Below are 21,365 nucleotides of genomic sequence, written 5' to 3'. Positions count from 1 at the left end.
AAAACAGGACTTTTACAGCCAGCTACCAAGGCTAACTGTGATGCTATAATAATTAAGGTAGTGCACAAGAACAGACAAACAGACCGACAGAGCAAAGAGAAGGGACCAGGAACTGACTCGCATAAGCGCAATCACCTCAATTACAACAATTGTGCCACTGGCACACTCTGGGGGAAGGACGGTGTTTGAAATAAGTGGAGCAGGCCCAACTGGATTACCTTCTTAGCTCCTAACTTGTGCTGTACACAAAAATTAACCCCAGAAGTTAAAGGTTATGGAGAATAACGAACGAGCGTATCTTTATGACCTTGGGGTCAGCAAAGATGTTAGAGACGGGGTACAAAAAGCCCCAGTGATAGATGAAAACATCGGTCCTTTGTTAGGACTTTATCAAAACAAGGACTTCCACTCCCCAAAAGACACGTTTGGAGAGTGAGGAGAGAAACCTCAGGATGGGAGAACGATGTCTGCAACGTGTATGTCCCACAAATGTCTCATGTCCAGAATATAATATCTCCTACAATCCAAAAGGAAAACAGTAATGCAGTGAAACATTGGCAAACTATTTGAACAGGACCTTCAACATATAGGGCATCCAACTACCTGACCAACGGACAAGTAAGAAGCTGCTCAACCTCACTCACCAGGGACATGCATGTTAAAATCCCAGTGAGATATCACCAGACATGTACCAGAATAGCCAAGGCAACTAACAAAATCCAGGCTTGGCAAGGATAAGGAAGAACTCTCTAAAGCTTCTGGGAGTGTAAATTGATGGCAGCACCTTGGAAAACCCTTTGGCATTATCTGTTACAGCTGAATATGTGTATTCTCTGTAACCCAGCAATGCCATCTGTATTGCCTGTCCCTGCCTAACAAACTACCATATAACTTTGAGACTTAAGAACTATGTCTACTTATTAGCTCACAGTTCTGTAGGTCAGAAGTCTATGCGTGGCACAGCTTTCTTTGTTGTCTGCTCAGTGTCTCACTGAGTGGTGTTTCTTTGTGGAGGCTCTGAGGCAGATTTCACTTCCAAGATCGTCTGGGTTACTGGACAAATTCAGTTCCACTCTCTGCTCCTAGTTCCTGGCCACAGTTCCTGGCCACACGGACCTGGCCGTACACCCTCTCACGATTGAGTCTCTTGGGGGGCGTGGACCATTTTAGGGTCTCACACGATTAGGCCTGGCCCACCCAAGTTTGAAGGTCCACTGATTTGGGACCGTAATACATCTGCAAAATCTCGTTTCCCATATAACATCATCAGGGACACGATGTTCCATCAGATTCATGGGCTCTTCTCACAGTCCACAGGAGGGGGGTTAAACGAGGATGAGGGCCACGAGGAGCACGAGGAGACACCTTAGAATTCTGCCCACCGCAGTCTGCCCTGTGGCTGGCAGTTGATCCAGTCTGTCCCGCAGAGAAAATTCACTCCCCTGGTTCCACCATCTCCAAAATGTCAGGGCATTATGGCATCAGCTCAATTCCAAAAGCTCGTTGAAGGCACTTCAGCTCACAGCCCACGATCTCGTCACCTCAATCATCTAAGCCGGGCATGGGTGAGATTCCCAAGTGTAATCCAGGCAATGCGACTCCCGGCCGACGTTTCCTCTCCATCTGGGGACCGATGACACTAAAGTGACAAGCTCTCCTCTCCCAACACACAATGGTGGGACAGGGAGAGGGTAACGGCTATAAATCCTCTGGTTTAATAGGGGAGGAGTTGGAAGGCAGAAAGGACTTAGGGTCCCAAAGCTGTTTGGGAATCCAGCTGGGGAAACACCAGCCAAAATTCTTTGATAAAATTTCAAAGCCTGGAAAAGTCTTCCCTGGCTCTCTGTTCTGACCTCTAGGCCCTTGCTTCCACCTTCTGAGCCATCCTTCCTTTTTCATGAAAGGTAGCAGGTGTCTGCTCTTGAGTGGTCTCTGTCATCCAGCTGTCTGCCTGTAGAATAATGGCGGTCCAGCAGCCTCTTTCATTTTGTACCTGCTCTTTCCCTTTTAGTCCAAGCTCGCAGCGTTCCTGCCGATGGAAGTTTCTCAAGAACCTTATGGGTCTCATGTGGATTTCACAGCGTTCACTCTAGTACACTCAAGCCTCACCCATATATTTCTTCAAAGCAATACCTTCCTTTGGGGGGGGGGCCCTGCTGGGATGGCTGAGGGACAGCAACCTTGAGCTTCCCAGAGGCCCTCCGGTATAGTTAAGAAAATCCATGAGAGACACCTCTAGTCTCTGGGAGAGGCTTTTGTGGGACTGAATCCTCTGAACTTTTGTGCTTTCTGAGTGTCAACGTTAGGAAACGTTCGAAGCTGTTGAGAATTTTTGGTGGGTTTATTGGAGCCAAACTGACAACAATTGCTGGGAAGCAACATCTCAATGCATTGAGAAATGCTCCAGAGAATGGCAGTTTAGCACCTTATTTTATACGTTAGAATCAAAGGAGGAGCCATAAGGGGGTTACGTGAAGTCCATTGGTGATAGGTTAGGGGAGGCAGGAGAACGCAAAGCAGGGAAACCTCTGGGATTGGATAAAAGGTAAAGTGATAGGCACATACTATTTTTACAGAGGTGGGGAAAGGACAGTTCACTGTGGTCTCAACTTGTGCCCAAGGAGTTTGGGGGGCAGGGGCGGGGAGGGGGGGGGGTGGGGAGGGAAGTTACCTTGACATTCCAAAGGTATGTTATCGTAGATGCAAAAAAGACAATAGACAGCCTTAGTTAAGGTAAAGATTGACCTTTGTTAGGGAAAAAGCACTGGCCTGGGACACGACTACCCACCATGGACCGCTTTTAGTTAATAAGGTTTCATTTTAGACCATCCTTTGTGATTACTTTAGGTCTCTGAGTTTGTCAGGCTGCCTCGCAGGCCTCCCCTGAGCTTGTCAGGTTCAGATGCGGCCCCTTTTCTTCCACATTTCCCCTCTTGGTCATAAATCAGTCCAAAGGATGCACTGTCGATCAACCATTTGGTTGCATAACGAGGTGCCGCGGTGATAGGAAGGTTATTCCTAGGAAGTCTCAGAGTCAGCCTTTCTCTTGCTGAACAGGGAAGATACTGGAAATGGGGCAAGACCATAACCTTAGATGGCATTTAAGGTCAAGTTGTTATTATTCAAAAAGGCAGGTGACTGGGAGGCAGTCAGACCCTACATGTCCTCGTTCAAAAGTATTCTCGATCATTTCTTATTATTGAGCTACCATGATCCGAGTCTTTTTGCTGCTCCTCTTACATTTCCTTTTTTCTGCATCTAGTATAGCGTTTGCATAGGAGTAACAGTATTAAACCAGAAACACCGATTAGGAACACAAAACATCTAATACCAGACAAGGAAGAGTCTGAGGGGAGCAAGCATCCCAGCCAACCGAAAAGCCTTCTACATGTGTCATCACAACATTTTTTCTCACCTAATAATACGTTCTCCTCCTTTGTCCACTGTTATTTGTACCTTTGATGTGTTTGGCCAGATGAATTGAGACTTTGTACTATTTCAATATCCAGAACCTCTCATTTTTCTTCTGGCCACTTCGTTCCCATTGAAAGGACTTCATGGGGAGGATTAAGTTCAATTCCCCAATGTATTGGACTTCCAGTGTCAACATTATCATGGGTTTTTTTCTAACCTCAAAGTTATTTCGCCTATAATTTCAATGTTACACTATATTCCAGTAGTAGTTAACATAAACTTGGTGTTATTACAATAAAAAATAACTTGGTTTAGCAGAAGAATTCTCTAACCCTTCCCAGCAAAAATGCCCCTTTCGCACATACCATATATTGTTATTTGTTGGGGTAGATAGATTAGGCCAGGATTGGGTGGGTTCAGTATTCCGTGTAGATGAGGAGCATAACCATTCATCTTTCCGATTTTCCCAGCTAGTGAGATGAGTTCCCATTGTTCATTATTTTTAAATATGGCCCGTCTACTTGCCATTGGAAGTTTTCTGGTGTTGAGGATGGTCTCTATGCCAGCCGGTTGAACTACTAAGAATTCGAGCTTAGGATCTAACCAAGGTGCCCGAGCTTTTCAGACACAATGTTGTAGATTACATTTCCCATCCCAAATTTTCCAAAATCAAGGGAGACCATATGAGTCCCGTAAGTGTCTGGCCTGGGCCTCTGCACCCATGATAGTTGGCCACTGTTTCAGAGCTACTTCGGATTCCATTTGCATTAGCAGAGACAATGGGCCCCATTGGGTCAGGGTACAGGCACGTTCCCATTGTTGGGTTTGTGCATGAGTTTTTTTTATAGGCTGTCGAGTCTGTTCTATCCCTTGAGCTCTGGCCTTATTGGCTTTCCATGCTGCTCCCCATCCTTTTCCTTCATCTTAAAACAGCAGTCCCTCTATATGTCCTATTTTAGATAGAGTCCTTCATCAACTGCAAGTTCAGCTTGTCCCAGAACACCAAGGCCAGCCCCCTAATCCTCCAACTACCCCCACCCGTATCTCTTTCAGAGGGCCAGTGTTGTTGGATCCACCAGGAATGTTGTTGCCATTGGGTAGCTATGACTAGGGAGCCGTTGGGGTATACTGAATGGACCCAAAAGGTTGAGTTTCCCATGCCATAGTTAAATGGGTAGAGGTAAGCCCCAAATGAGCTAGAGTCTGAATATTCCATAGGGCTTCCCACAATCGTCCAGCACGCGAGGAGGATGGGCTATTTACAGACATACCTACCTACCAAGTAGTCCCAATAACTTTTGAAATGGGGACCCACTGATTTTTTTTTCTTGTTTCACGGCCACCGGCCACAAGAGCATGGCCAGTGATTCCAAGGACAAGATAATACTGTGACAGATAGAAACGTTCTCTGCAAGTCTTTCCCCATCACATCCAGGTATTTTTCTTAGCTTTTCATCATCCATTCCTATAGCTGTACAGTACTCGTTCAGATTGGATCCTTACATAGTTCTACTAGGGGAATTATCAGGGAGGTGTTCTTGGAGTGATTTGCCCAAGATGGGTCTTTTATAATAGGTACATCCAGGAGAAAAAATGTACCAAAGCTTATATTGATAGTAGGACAAGACCAAGGTGTGGCCAACAAAGCGTTAACTTCGTTATCATAACTGATAAATAGAATATCGTCGTCTAGTAGGTGGGAAAGATGAGTTAAATTTTTCATAACTGATAAGGAAGGGAGTCTGGGGAGACAGCTATTGCTTCCATTAGGAAGCCATAAGGAGGATAATAACACTATTAAATATGATTTTATATACATTCAATCAATGGCAGCATCAATTTGTGAGCATACAGGCCTGGTTGACGTCTTGGGATAGCTGTCTGCCTTCGTGGTCAGTGGCTTCTCATCCTTGAAAAATCCTTGATCTCTGCTGTGGATGGAGGCCAGTGTCAGAGACAGGGCCAAGTGTCCATCTGCAGTTAGGCCCCAGATAAGCGTCCTTCTAACCATGCTGGAGAGTCTTTAATGTCTTTGCCAATGGACAAAAATCTCCCGGTTGTAAATGGTGGTCTTTGAGGTCTTTGTCTCCCAAGAGTGCACTGTGAAATGTTAGTAATTTATTAGCCCCTATAAGTTGGTTAATGAGCCCTTAATAATAATGCAGAATGTCCCCTTTAGTAGAGTTGATTTGCACGTCCCTTCATCTAGATTCATAGGGTGGCTGGTGATGATTTCATAAGGAGGAAGGCTATGCGTACCATGGATTTCAGGCTGAGGAGCACCACAAGGAGAGCTTCTGGCCAAGGGAGATTAAAAGCTTCTGAAAATCTACCTAGTTGAGTTTTAATTGTATCACTTGTATGTTCTACCAATGCAGAGAACTGGGAGTGATAAGCACAGTGAAAATACTGTAGAATAGGCCAAATGTTACGAATGGATTGCATTGTTTGTCTAGCAAAGGAGTCCCTCGGTCACCGACTCAGAGGCAATTCCCCAACTGGGGAATTACTTTACATTTTTTAAAAAATCATTTACCTACCATTGAAGCTGGTGCTCTCCTGCAAGGAAATGCCTCAACCCATACAAAATCATAACTAATACATGTCTTTTGTATTCTTGAGATGGTGGCATTTGGATAAAACCCAATGACCATACCTGGATCTAAAGGAAGTGAGAAATGTCCTCGGGCCCCATGGCATTGATTTTCCTGGGCTTGGGCCCAGGTATTTTGGGCAGGTAGAACATTTGCTCTGTTCTTTATGTGTGAGCTACAATAGGAGAAGGTTTCCAGTAATATTGTTCACTCCATGAAATCATCTTTTAGGACTCTAATTTTTAACTCGTGTACATGTGAAAGTACAGTATAGGTAATTGAGCTCCTATAAGTAACATCGGTTTCTGATTGGGTCCAAGCCGTATCTCTGCCTCTCTCTCTTTTTAAAAATATTTTATTGATTTATTTTTAGAGAGGGGAAGGGAGGGAGAAAGAGAGGGAGAGAAACATCAATGTGTGCTTGCCTCTTGTGCGTCCCCCCACTGGGGACCTGGCCGGCAACCCAGGCATGAGCCCTGGCTGGGAATCAAACCGGCGACCCTTTGGTCCACAGGCCCGTGCTCAGTCCACTGAGCCACACCAGCCAGGGCCAAGCCATATCTCTTTGTCTGGGCGAAGTTTCTCCCCTTCGTTGCCATGTTCTCTTTTCCTCTGCAGCTGCCCATTGGGACTGTAAAAGAAAGCTTTTTATGGGTTTAATAGAAATCGAGGGGCATTCTCAGGTCTAGATAATTTGGCTGTTTAATGCTGCCTGTCTAGCTGCAGCATCAGCTAAATACTGTCCTTTTGCTTCCATGGTGGCAGGTTTAGGAAGTCCTGGAATTTTGATAATTGTCAACTGTTTCAATTTTTGTGTGGCATTTGATAATTTTGCAATATACTTTCCTTTTTTGTGGCTTTTTTGAGAAAAGTATGAAGCCTTGCTGCTTTAACAATATTCTAAAGTTGTGAGTTACATGGAAGGTATAGCTATGATCAGTATAAACACTGGCTTTTTGTTCTTTGGACAATTGACAAGTGTGAGCTAGAAAAATTAATTAGGCTTGTTGGGCAGATGTTATTCACGTAAATTAGAACTTTGTGTTATAATGTACTGGAACACATTGTATCTAAGCCAATGCCTATGCTGGAACTAAGAAGGTATGCGCCGCTGGCTGAATACCTGACCACAGGATTCCCTGTGGCCTATTACAGGAAACAATTGAGTCATAGCCTCCTGCATCTTCCAGGAAACTGGTTGAATCCTCACTGCCTTTCTGCTCTCCCTTGAGCTTTTCCCAGAGGCAAGGCCCATTAATCTCCCTGACATTTTGGTCTCCAAATCAGCAAGCCCTGATCTGAGGACATTGTCTTGCAAACACCTATACCCAGGACACCTGGGGCAAATCAGCAGGGTGACTCGCCTTCCCTGGGGGTCTGCTACACAGCCTTCTATCTTTCCCTGGCTACTGTGGCTCAGTGGATTGAGTGCGGACCTACAAACCAGGTAGTTACTGGTTCCCGTGGAGGCATATGCCTAGGTTGCTGTCCAGGTCCCCTGCGGTGGACACACAAGAATTGATGTTTCTCTCCCTCTTTCCCCCTCCCTTCCCCTCTCTCAAAAAAATAAATAAATAAAGTCTTTAGAAAGAAAACACCCTTTCCCTTGCTGCTGTAGTCTGCTCAGACTCAGCCCGTCTGATCCCAGTGTCCCACCTCAAATAAAAGCCCTTAGTTGGACATTTTTGGCTCCCAGTCCATTCTTAGCCACCTTGGCTACCTAACACTATTATGTCCACCATTGATGTTATTGCATATTCAGCTCAATAACATTCCTGTTTATTTTTCAAAGGTCCATATGTAAACCAAAATAAATCAACATTATCAAGGAGTTGCTTTAACCATTTCTAGGAACAAGAAGGTGGTCAGGTCAGTTTGATTTTAATAAGAGATATAGAGGCTGGACCATTAAGAAACATTTGGAATCCAGCTGTGACAATATCCAATCAAACCCAGGAGTCTTTTAAGCTGCTCTCTTATTTTTGGAAGAAGAAAAGACAGGATTCCTCTGAGACTCTTAGAGTTAATTAGTAACCCATCATAACATATTAGATAACCAAAGTACTTTATTTGGGATAAACAGAATCAGAGCGTGTCCTGTAATATTCTATTGTGTTCTTTGGGGAATCTAGTAAATTCCTATAGTATAAACTAAATTATCCACATATTGGATTAGAGTGGAATTTAGTAAATTTAACATAATCTAAATCAGCTTTTTGTATGGAAGGTAATAGGTTGGACTCATATATACGTGGGACATTACTGTCCAAGTAAACTTGTAATCTTCCTAGGTGAAAGCAAAGAGGTATACAAATAAAACATAGTTATTCTTACTTTGGCAAAGCTTCTCATGTAACTTTGAGCATCTCAAATAAGCCTAGTTAGTTTTTAAATTTCCCTCTATAAACAGAGAGAATAAATCCTTGAGCTATTCCAGGGCCCATTGGAAAAGCACAACATTATTCTCAGTTAAAATGTCTCTTGAAACTGAACTTTGGGAAGGTTTGTCAAACAAACTTAACCAGAAATCATAACATAAACCTTTTCTTTTGTGAATCTGGGTAAAATAAACACATAAATTTTATGGTAATAACTTTAAAAGACATTAATCAAACTTAAACCAGGTTTAATATTAAATACTTTGTCCAGACCACAGTATCCTGCTTAATTAATATAAGTATTTTAATTTTTTAGGCCAATAAAATATTACACCCTGGTAATGCCCTCTGGAGGCAGGAAAAAAATGCACTACACATATTGTAACAGGTGTGGACCTAGGTTCACAACTGGGTGTAGGCTAAGAAGCCCCCAAACTCCCTACAAACCTAGCTTGGGGGCTGGAAAAAGCAGCAGCACAGGGATTGAGAGTTATTTTGCATAGCAATAAAAGCAGGGTAGCCTCATAGAAATACTGAATAGTCTGCCTGGGGCAGGGAGATGGGCCTGACTTTGACCTATGATATAACCAGGAAGCATCTTCCATGGTTACAGCTCTTGCAGAGAGCTTGCACAAGGTTGCTCCCTGCCACATGGCCTTGCCTCCCCGGACTATGGCAGCCAAGAAAGGCAGAAAAATACGGGAATGCTTGCAGGCGTAGCTGATTGTGGGAGGAGTCAGAAATGGGATTATGGAGGAGGATCCAGGCTGGCATTTAAACAAAAAGGCAGGCTGCAATTTTGACGGGGACAATGCAGGACCTGGCAGACCATGCAGGTAAAAAGGAGGTGAAAGGACTCTCGCCAGCCAGCCAGGAGGAGGTGCCATGTGGTTTTGGATTAAGAACTGGAGATCATGGAGACCCAGCTGATGGTGCTGGGAGCCACTGGAGGCCTGCTCAGCTAAACACAGATTACTGGGAGGAACCAGAAGTGAGCTACAGACTTGTTTTTTCTTCTGGAAGGTGATACTTCTGAGTAGCATGCTCTGAAACTGGCCTGACTGGGCAAAGGGGGAAGGCAGGACTGTGGGTTTGTGGGTGTATCTTTGTTTCTAAAAGGAGGGAGATTTAACAACAGAATTCCATCATTGTTCTAAACCTATATAACTTTTTAAGTATATTTTATTGATTATGCTAATACAGTTATCCCATTTTTTTCTCCCATTTCTCCCCCTCTGCCCTGCACTACTCCTCCCTCCCGCACCGCCCCCCCCCCTTAGTTCACATCCGTGGGTCGTACATATAAGTTGATTGCCTTCTCCATTTCCCATACTATCTTAACCTCTCCCTGTCTATTTTGTACCTACCATTTATGCCTCTTATTCCCTGTACCTTTTACCCCATTCTCCCCCCAACTCCCTCCCCGCTGATTACCCTTCATGTGATCTCCATTTCTGTAATTCTGTGTCTGTTCTAGTTGTTCACTTAGTTTTTCTCTTTAAGGTCTGTTGTTGGTAATTGTGAGTTTGTTGTCATTTTATTTTTCATAGTTTTGATCTTCATTTTCTTAGATAACACCCTTTAATATTTAATATAATAAGGGTTTGATGATTATGAACTCCTTTAATTTGACCTTATCTGGGAAGCACTTTATCTGCCCTTCTGTGAAAGCTTTGCCGAGTAGAGCAATCTTGGATGTAGATCCTTGCCTTTCATGACTTCGAATACTTGTTTCCAGCCCCATTTTGCCTGTAAGGTTTCTTTTCAGAAATCTGCTGATAATCTTATGGGAACTCCTTTGTAGGTAACTCTCTCCTTTCATCTTCCTGCTTTTAAGATTCTCTCTTTGTCTATAATCTTTAATTATGATGTGTCTTGGTATGTTTCTCCTTGGACCCAACTTTTTTGGGATTCTTTGAGCTTCCTGGACTTTCATGTCTAGTTCCTTCGTCAGATCGAGGAAGTTTTCTTTCATTATTTTTTCAAATAAGTTTTCAATTTCTTGCTCTTCCTTTTCTCCTTCTGACACCCTTATGATTCAGATGTTGGAATGTTTAAAATTTGTCCCAGAGGTTCCTCAGCTTCTCCTCATTTTTTTTGAATCCTTGTTTCTTCATTCTGTTCCAGTTGGATGTTTATTTCTTCCTTCTGTTCCAAATTGTTTATTTGAGTCCTGTAAACCTGAATAACTTTTAATTAAATAATTCCTTTGTTTTGAAGCAAACTCTGGCATTGAGAGCTACAATTCCTACTGGTGGTGGGCAAAGAAGAAGAAACAAAAGATCCATAGGGGGTTGTTTTCTGTAACAATGTTATGCAGATGAACACATATTACATTAAAACCATACACATCAAGGCCATATGCATAATCTGAATTACTAATTTTTCTAGAGAAGACAAGGGCAACTTCAGATGCTTAAGTTTATAAACTTAAAACTTTCACAAACTTCTACAACCTTCATAACCTTTTATATTTTCACAAAAGTTTATATTTTCACAAACCATTTTATCCATTCAAAACTAACCATCTTTATACTTAATTTTCTTCCTTTTCCCTCAAAAAATTTTTATCTTGCCATGGCTAGTATAGCTCAGTGAATTGAGCACGGGCCTGTGAACCAAAGCGTTGAGCACTTGCCTGGGTTACAGGCCAGGTCCCCAGTGGGGGGTGCACAAGAAGCAACCACACAGTGATGTTTCTCTCCCTCTCTTTCTCCTTCCCTTAGCATCTCTCTAAAAGTAAATAAAGTCTTACAATTTTTTTATCTCATGCATTCTATTACCAAAACCATTCAATTTCTTTCTGACTTAATTTGAATTTTTTACCTTTTAGAAACCTCAATTTCCAATAATAACCAAAAATAATCAGCCAGTATTCCCTAGATTGACATTTATGAACACATTTCATAACCTGTAGAAACATAGCTTCCTCTATTGGCAGATACATTCACTTTGAAGAAACACACATCCAGCAAAGGCATTTATAAACAAGACACAAATTAACAGCTCCAAATCCACTCCATGGCCTCTCTAAAACAAAAGCCAAAAGCAAGAGAACCCAAGACTTTTCTATCAATCAATTTTTAAACATTTCAAAATATCTAAATATCCAATAACCTTAATCAAAATGTACTAATTTAGAAAGGAATCACTGAAATAAATTACATTGATTTGATCAGATGTAGTTAAGGGTTTTTTCCCCCAATGCTTTAGATAAGACTTACCTTCCCAAAACTCTGTATTTTAAGAGATGGTCCAGGTAAGAGTTCTTGAAGACCAGGTATTTGCATTTCAAAGATAGACTTTGGTTTCAGAGTTGTAGGAGGGGGAAGAATGGGTCATTGACATTTATTACCTTCAGAAGCATTCTTTAGTTCAGAGACAGTCCCTGAAATATCTTAACTTTCTTTAAGCAGAAAAAAACTTTATTTCTACCAAATTTAAAAGTATGAATAATCTTCAAGCAAGATGATCAAAATAATAAGACAATTAACAGAAAAGCACTTATAGATTAGGTTTAGATCCTTTGAATTAAGCACAGACAAATTGAGAGAGCTGATAACTTTGACACAGAGGGAAAGCACTGACTCATTGTAAACATATGACTTCTGGGAAAGTGGAGCTGACATTTCACAGGACAGTAAACCAAAGAGACAAGCTGTCATTAGGTTAGAGAACTGATTTGAGCTTGAGAGGGGTCACAATAAATGTTATTGGAATTCTACAATTTCTTCCAGAGATCTATCTGTTCATCTCAAAAACAAGAGTCTATAAAAATCTGTAGTACAAAATTCTCATGAAACTAGAAAAGCTCTCTAAACCCTAACTTTTTGGTGCTTACATGAAGCCTGAGTTTTCATTTTTCTTCTCTTTAAGTTAAACACAAATTATTTGCTTTTATTTAGTACATTCCTGATTTTATAGCCAAAGCTTTAAAATAAAGAAAAGAAAGATGTAATGAAATGGAGTTAGACACACAATAACCCCAGGGACAATCTTCTAGGTGCACTGCTCCTTTAAAAAGTTTTAAACACGAAATCTTTTATTTCAAAGTTACTGAACTTCCTGGAATAATAGCCTAATTATCACTAAGGAAGAAAGGACTATCCATGCCATACAAAACCTTTCTCCCTTTTAGAAATGTTTTACCATCTCTATCTCTTTCTCGTTCTCTCTCTCTCTCTCTCTCTCTCTCTCTCTCTCTCACATACACACACACACACACACACACACACACACACACACTAAATAAATTGGAGAATTCCCTGAAGCATACATATAATGGCATTTATTTTGACAATAATTGTGCAAATGGTTAAAAGAAAGATAAGGTATAGCATTTAAAAACAATTGCAATTATAATATATCTGAACAGATGAAGGAAGCAGATTTTTCTTCATAGCTGAAATATGGCTTCATGGTTCCCTGATATCTGTATGTTGCACACTTCTCTGGAAACCAGGTTGGGTCAGTTTTATATGGAAAAAGATGGTAACTTATGACCAGACCACATTCCTATTTAAAAGAAATCTCCATTACTGGGTTATTCTTTTGAGACACCAAATAGACAAGGGAGTTACTAAAAACTGAGGGGAAGAAAGAAGCAATTCATACTGTAAACATGTCTGTGCCTTATGAATAGCCTCTCTGGCAAAATTAACTGCAGCAAAAAAAGATACTGTCTTTTAAATGAAAGCTAATAAATGAAATTCATCAGGTAGATACAGATGCCTCCCAAGATCCCCTACGCCAGGCAGAGTACAGATGAGATCATGCCTTCTGTCTGTACAGTGTGTAACTACCGCCAGGATGCATTGAGTGCCCATTTCCTCTCTCAGCACCAGAGAGAGAAAAACAAAGATTCCAGGTGGTAGCAAATACATTGTTTTATCTATTAATGAGAATGGAGAACTCAAACTAAAGAAAGGTACTAAAAAGGCCCAAGTTCACATAAACAGGATTATTTCAGTTTTTAAATACAAGGAGGCAAGATAATTGAAATCATATCCATTACCTAGGGTAATTGTTAAGGATTTAATTAGACAATGCTTGTAATGTGCTTTGCATGAAGTAGCAATTACCAGTAACTGCTAAGAATACCTATACCATAACATTTGGAAATTTGTGGTACTTATGATTTGAGCAAAGACCTCCAGCAGACTGGTAAACTGTTTAGACAAACAGCTAAAGTTAAATACTGAACTCAGGTTCTAGTGAACTAAATTTTATAAAAGCCCTATTTATGGGTTTGCACAGGCATCTTTCTTACATTATCCTGTCTCAACAACATTTTTTTAAAAGATTTTATTTATTTATTTTTAGAGAGACAGGAAGGAGAAAAAGAGAGAGACAAACATCAATGTGTGGTTGCCTCTCACGTATTCCCCACTGGGGACCTGGCCCTCAACCTAGGCGTGTGCCCCGAGTGGGAATCGAACTGGTGACCCTTTGGTTCACAGGTCAGCACTCAATCCAGTGAGCCACACCAGCCAGGGTGCAACCACACTTTAAGTGGCAGGAAAAGCCACAGCAGCACCTCTCTCACCCATCACTATTATCACCTTTTCCTTTCCCTACCAAAGAGGTGGGCATAACCTGGCTGAACCTGAAGCTAATCTGAGCTTGGTTCCTTGGGGGGGGGGTGATAGCGAGTAACACTGGGAGAGGCAGGTAAGACAGAAAGCCAGTCTCCTGGTTCTGCCAGAACTGTGCATGAGAAAAAGTGTCACCACATAAGATGGCAGGCAAAGGATAGTGAACTTGGCATTCAGGATAATGTTAATGTGTAATGTAATATAAGGAGATGGTATAAAGTCGGGGTTACCCTGTGTTAGGTGCACAGTCACCATTGGTTCATCTGCCAGAACTTTAGGAAGGATCAGTTTATTATGAGGGCCTTGTTTGGGGTGGCAGTGATGGAGTGATTTATTCTGATATCAGGAGCCCATACCTATGTTTGAGCACCATGGCTGAGTGTGGCTGAAGGTTAAAGGTCCCTTTAGGAGCTCAAAACCATGGACACAAAAGGGCAGGTAAGGGACATGAGCTTGCCTTCTCCATAGATTAGCCTGGACTCAAGCCAGCCTACTTTGACAGCCTTTCATTTTTTCATAAATGAGTAGTTACAGAGGAGGACCAAGGGCTCAGATTTTCCTATAGCAGCTCCCTTTGCTTAAGCAAAGGGAATAAGAACACTATCATATAAAGCTGAATGTCACCACAGGGAACTTTGTTATTTTTTATGTGAGGCTGTTCTTAATACAAGCAAAACCAAGCAGTCTCACTCCCTGGACTGCATGGGACAGGAAACAGGAAGTTAATATCCAGGAGGAAACTCAGGCTGCAGTCAGGAAAACCTGAGTGTGAGTCCTGGCTATATTGTTTGGCAGCAGGAGCCTGGGCAAGTTACTTCACATCTGTGACCTTGCTTTCTTCCTTTATAAATGTGGGACCATGCCTATCTCACAGGATGCCTGGAAGATGAAATACAGGACAGGGCAAAAGTGGGCTTTCGGCTGAGAGCACATGAAACATAGTTTACTCTTTTATTATTTATTAATTATGTATTACTGTCCATATGAACAAATGTACCTACTTTTGTCCCATCCTGTATTTGTAAAGGTCTAAAAACTGCACATATCACTCAGTAGGCCCTTGATAAATGGTACCTATTTTATGTTTGCAAGGGTATTAAACACAGCAACTTTTTCAGTTCTAAATAAGCCTGTCAGGATAATGGAAAGCTAAATTAATCCATAGCTGCTTAGAACACAGATTGTAAGGACAGGTATGAATCTTAAGAAACCATCCAAACTATTTCTGCCTAACCGGGAAGGAACCACGTGTGTAGCAATAGAATGAAAACCGAGAAAAGCTATCCCTTGAATTTTACTTTTCTCAAAATATTTAATTTTTTATAAGAAGTTAACAATCTTTTTCAAAATCATTGAAGGAGTTTATTGAGGAAAATCAGAAATATATATATTTTTAGGCCACTGGACATGAAACAAGCATTATCTTAAAAAACCATAGAAAAGGTGTTTGTCTTTTATTAATACTACCTAGCAAAGGGCCCCTCAGTTGCTGGGAAACCTCAAAACAGCAAACACTGCTGAGACACAATGAGTGACCCCGGCACTGGCTAAAGCTATCTATTTTGCTATAAGGGAGGAGGAAGGGAGTGAAGGATGGAGGAGTAGAGTATGGAATCCGGGATCCGGCCATTTCCCATTTCCTATACCTCTGCTCCAAACTCCAAAGGCAATGATTACACTGAAATCACTCCTAGGAATAGTAAAGAATTCTCAATGGGGATAATTCACAATGCATGAAGAACAATACTTATTTTTAAGACAGCAGGAAAAAAATTCATTGCCAGATTTTGTTAGTGTCCATTCTGGAAAACTGGTGGAACATTCCTTGGCTCTTGTATAGTTCAATGACTGGCTTTGTCACGTCCTTGTACTGTCTCAGCCTGGCAGCAACTGCTTCAGGTTTATCATCCTCCTGCTGGACCAATGGTTCATCAGTGACATCATCAACCCCATGTACATTAGGTGGATTGACATCCAGGTTATACACACTTCTAGGAGGGTGAATCCAACAGTGGCTGAGATGATCTTTCAGTGTTTCAAATGGAATGTTCAAAGTGATGATTAGATCCAGGTCACTGATTCGGTCCAAGGCTTCAGCCTGAACTAATGTCTTAGGAAAAATGTCTAGGAACCAGTGTTGATCTCACCTGTTTTTCAGCTCTGACATCATTTGGCATGTGATCACATGATCTGGAACCAAAACACCTTTCTTTATGTACTGCTTTGCCATATCACCAACTTCCATATTGGCTCTGATGTTCTCCTGCAACAAGCAGCTGCTAGAGAGATGGTGGAGGCCAAAGTTCTGGGTGATCTTCTGGCACATGGTGCCTTTGCCTGAGTGGGGCAGCAGGACTTTGGAAGCCATTGATTTGTGAGGAGTGGGGTGATCGCATGGGCAACCCAGGCAGAGGCCTGGGAGAAGCCCTTCATTTCTTTGGCCCCTGCTTCTAACACCCTCCACTAGCTCTGGGACTCTCCTGCCATCTTTATAACTTTAAAAAAAAATTATCTGTGCTCCTCCTAGAAACTTTTAATTTCCAAATCAATATATGCTTCCCATTCATTCAGTTCAGTTTTAGAGCTGAAATTTTCTTATTTTGCCTGCAAAAATTTTAGGCATTGGAAGAAAACTGCATTTTGGCCTTTTCAAGTTGATATAATTTCTAGTTAAATCTTCCCATTTCTGTAATGCACTTGCAAGTCATTCTCACATTAAAAGACAGGTAATTAGTGTTCAAACCTGCTGTGATCATGAGTAATACATGCATATTAATTAACAAATAGTGACAGCTAACTAACATCAACAAGTGGGAGATGGCAACTCTTTAAGACTTGTATACACAGTCTGTCTGGAAAAAGTCCAGCCATTGTTAATAAAACAAGAGCAGTTTGCATGACATTGATGTAACTTGGCAGCCAAGAAGAGTGGACTGGAATGCACATACTTCACTGTACTAGTCAGTGGAGTCAGTAGATGCCATTGAGTGAGCATGTGTACTGTGTGGCCATGGCATTCAAAATGACTGAGTGAGTAGAGCCACAAATCTGCACCAAATTTCATATTACCCTTGAACATTCCTCCACAAAAACTATTGGATGATTCAGAAGGCCACAGCTATGGGCAACTGGTGATTGGCAGCTTTATCATGACAACATGCCCACTCATGCATCACATCTAGTGCAGAGTTTTGTGGCAAAACATCATATCACCGAGGTAACTCAGTCCCACTACAGACCAGATGTGGTACCCTGACTTCTGCCTTTTCCTAAGACTAAAATCACCATTGAAAGGGAAGAGATTTCAGACCATTGGTGAGATTTGAGAAAATACAATGGGGCCGCTGATGGTGACTGGAAGAACTATGGGAGGACCTGTTACAGAACCAGTCAGTGGTGTTCTGGAACAGCTGTGGGGTTTGATTGCACATCGCCAAGAAGTGTGACTCCCAATGCAGGAGTTTGGTGAAGAAGGAAATGGGTTGTTTATTTAAAGGTTATACAGATTTAGAATAATTGCAAATTTCTGCCATTAAGTCTGCTCCCTTTAAAAACAGCCCAAAACACATAGTCTAAATTCCCTCTGCCAAACCAGGCCAGTTTCAGAATATGCCACTCACAGGTACTGTCTTTCAGAAGAACAGAAGTCTGCAGCTCAGCATTTCCAGTCACAGTTCAGCTCCAAGCATCTCTCATGTCTCCCATAGTACCACCATCTCTGCTGCATGACTTCTTCTTCAGGTAGACCTCCCGGGCAGACCACCTCATGATACCTTCTCTGCAAAATTCTGTGTGCTCATCCCCTGACCTTGTGTCTCTCTTTCTGACCTTCAGCCCGCTGTAATTTTAAATGCTTGTCTCAGAATTTCGTATGTGATCTCAGATCTGGCGCTTTCTATGGTGCGTTACTGTCTGCCATTTTTGCCAGCTCCCCAGTGTCTTTGACCCTCTTTTGGCTGCCATCTTTATTCAGAGCAAGAGGTCACAGTGACACATGGCATCTGGGGTAGGCATCTGCCTCTGCCTCTGCGCCTCACTTCCACCCTGGCTACATCACAGCAAGTCCCTGAATGTAGTCACAATCAGATATACAAATGACACTGGGTTGCAGCCCTCTTCCCTTCAGGAAGGCATGGCTATTAACTTCCTTTGTTATGCAACATATATTAACAACTATACCTTCCCTCTGTGGTCAACCCTGCCTGCCCCAATCCTGCATGAAGACAGGATTGTAGGAGTGGTCCCCTATTATCAGGGGACCCACGCCCTGTACCCTGTTACAGTCCCAAGTGCCTACTTTGAAGGGGACTGAGGTGTCATTGTCTTATGTACAATGTTTCTTCTGTCTTCTTCAATAAATGTCTCTATTTTTCATATTACATGGCTGGATACCTAAATGGACAGTCCTCATATACTTGAGGTGGTGTTTACCTTCTTGAAACCATACTTAGACTTTCCCTGAATTCCTTATATAAAATTTCTATATACTATTTTCTACATCAAATGCATCACATATTATTTAATTTTCAAATCATATTTATACGTAGATAACATGATAAAAGTTAAGTAGTAAATACTAGCATTGAATGAAATGAGAAACACTTGATTTTAAATTCCTTAACCACCTCCAACCTAATCACCAACACCCAAACTCCCCCACACTGTTCCTGCTGGCTCCCTGAGACAACTACTTTCAACTTTTATCTCCTCTTTCCCCATGCCACTTCAGTCAAATACACCTACCTGCTGGGGGCTCGGGGAAGAACAGGGAATTGAATGCACTGATTCTCCAGCGGATACCAGAGGGCATGGAGTGCCTGGTCTGGTTCTGAGTTAGTTGAGGTTGAGTTGCAGACTGCTGAGAAACTAGCAGTAACATGAAGCCACCTGACCAATCCCTAGTAGAGACTGTAATGCGGCAGCAGTGTCCGCGGTCTCCAGTTTCTGATGGACCTTTTGGCACCACAACTACCTAGAGCAGTGCTTCAAGGAAGAGCAGAAGCTGCCCTGGCTGGTGGCTTGTGTGTCTCAGTGGATTGAGTGCCCTCCTGTGAACCAAATGCTCACCAGTTTGATTCCCAGTCAGGGCACCTGCCTGGGTTGAGGCACGCCCCCAGTAGGGGGTGCATGAGAGGCAACCATATACTGTAGTTTCCCTCTCTTTATTTCTCCTTCCCTTCCCCTCCCTCTAAAAATAAGAAACAGAAGGAAGTAACAGCAAAGCTGAAGAATGAAGTAGTCCCTGGCCATGGCAACCCCTGCGGGAACAGCAATGGAGATATCAGCACCAAGGTATCGACAGTCACCAGCGACTTGATGACCAGAGGTCACGCTCCATGCACTGCTTGTGGGAAAGGGCGTTCTGAGCTCTAGGGTGGTCCAAGTCCCCACATAGAGCTGAGCCGTGTGGGGCCCCAGACGGCCCAAGGGCTTCAGACCACACACGTTGGCAGCACAGCCACTGCAGGGCAAACCACAAGGGGTGCTCTCCAGGCCAGCAGGCATCCCATCCATGCCATGTGTCCCGCAAAGGGCCAGGTAGTAGCAGGGCAGCCCCAAGAAGGCTGTCCAGGCTCACAAGCTCCCATGGTGGTGTCTGTTTCCACAGGCACCCACATATCAGAGGTTGGTGTCTTCGTTGCCATCCTCTCCAACTGGCTCAGCCCAGCAGCCACCACCGTGCACCTCGGGCTTCTCCAGGGAGTCTGGCTTCCCAGTCATGTCCAGACCCCCGAGACCCGCCCCCCCCACCGGACCCCAGGCCTTGTCCTGTGAAGTCACGCCACCCAGCGGAGCCCTGCTGTCCGTCCCTCCGCATCTGAGCCAGGCCCTGCATCCTGCCTGCGAAGTGCGTCTGCATCTACAAATGCATCTGCATGCGGCCCCGCATCCACCTCTTGCCATGCAACCACGCTGCCACATTGTGCTGTCTGGAACCACCCATCAGGACTGGGTGCCACTCTTCACTGCCATGGATGCACACCAGATACCACTCACCACCACTCAGGATCCCCTCCAGGTACTGTTTGCCATGCCTCAGCATTGTGCTCTTCCCTTCTACACCCCACTGACGACTGGGATGCTCTGCTTCTGCTCCAAGCCCTGCTTCCCCTAGCCGCGCATCTGGACCAGGCCCTGCCCTCCGAAGCCAGGCATCCCGGTCAAGCCCTGCCCTCCGCAGCCGCTCCAGCCCAATAAGCTCTGCCCTCTCCAGCAGCAGCACGACTGCAGGCTTTGTCCCCCGGAGCCGCCCCACCCAGAGCAGGTCTACCCTTAGCAGCCGCCCCTCTCTTCATGAGCCTGCTGGCCAGAGGCCTCCTTCCCCTGGGCTCGCATCAGGAAGCCTTGTCTTCCAGAGCAGCTCAAGTTCTCCTGATCCTGGGGCCCCAAGCCTTCCTTCGGAGCCGAGCTGGCATGCAGTCCGCATGCGTGCCTCCTCACCCTCACCTCCTGGTCGGCTCTATCCTTTCCCTGGCTGGTTTGTTGAGAATCCCTCCTCCTCCTCTTCTTCCTGCCCCTCCCCCCCGTCCTCCTCCCTCTGCACCTCCAGCAGTGGGTTTCCTGACCCGGGCCCCTCCACTCCCCCACGCCATTGTTTCTGACCACAGCTCCTCCTCCACTAACCCTAATTTTGATGACCTGGCTTCCATCTCCAATCTTAGCCCTGCTAGCCTCAGAAGAGCCATGATCCTGGAGTTTGATGCTCTGAGCCCTGCCTCTCCAGGAGAGCAGGCTGAAATACAGGGCATCCCTGACTCCCCTACACCTCCCCCAGGTGAGCTGTGACCCTCCGTGAGCAGCCTCATAAGACCCAGGAGGAGTCAGCCTCCACCCACTACGCTGAATGGGCTGCCTGCTCTGAGGTTACCTGTGAGGTTTGGTGGAGCTCTGTTAGCCAGCGACCAAGCTGGCTCATGAGTTTTGAAGCCTCCTCCTGCCTGAAACTCCACCACCTAGCACTTACCTGCTGTTGGCCCTTGATTCCAGGCCCTCTTCTCCCTCAAAAAGGGCCTGGCTTTGCCCCTGAGTTGAGATTCCCCTTTTTCCAGGTTGCCTCTTATACAACGAATCTTTGATGAATGAAATTAAAATCTTGGCTTTATTCTCTCAATGTGTTATGGTTTTTGACTGAGGGAAAAGGGCTTGTGGTTTGTCCCTATCCACTGGATTTCGGGCTCTCGGGGATAAGTTGTAATCCCAATTTGTTGTAAATGCTCTGTATTTACTTAGTTTTGTTGTTTGCTATTTAATGGTTTGCTTTCTGTGTGGGTGTTTGTTCAGATATAAAAACTGTGCGGCCACCACTGCCCCCACCTCCCCAGAATCTCCATCACCTAGCACTCCTTGACATTGTGCTACCCCCACCTGGGTGTTTCCCCACTGTC

At 43.7% G+C, this 21,365-nt stretch overlaps 1 pseudogene; it reads right to left on the bottom strand.

Annotated features, from left to right (window-relative positions):
- Positions 1 to 15,754: 15,754 nt before the first annotated feature.
- On the bottom strand, positions 15,755 to 17,748 carry LOC123823292 (annotated as a pseudogene).
- Positions 17,749 to 21,365: the final 3,617 nt, after the last annotated feature.

The sequence above is a fragment of the Phyllostomus hastatus genome, unplaced genomic scaffold (genome assembly GCF_019186645.2).
Source record: "Phyllostomus hastatus isolate PE091 unplaced genomic scaffold, TTU_PhHast_1.1 phas_contig_493, whole genome shotgun sequence".
Taxonomy (NCBI): Eukaryota; Metazoa; Chordata; class Mammalia; order Chiroptera; family Phyllostomidae; genus Phyllostomus; species Phyllostomus hastatus.
This window is presented reverse-complemented; position numbering and strand designations above follow the sequence as displayed.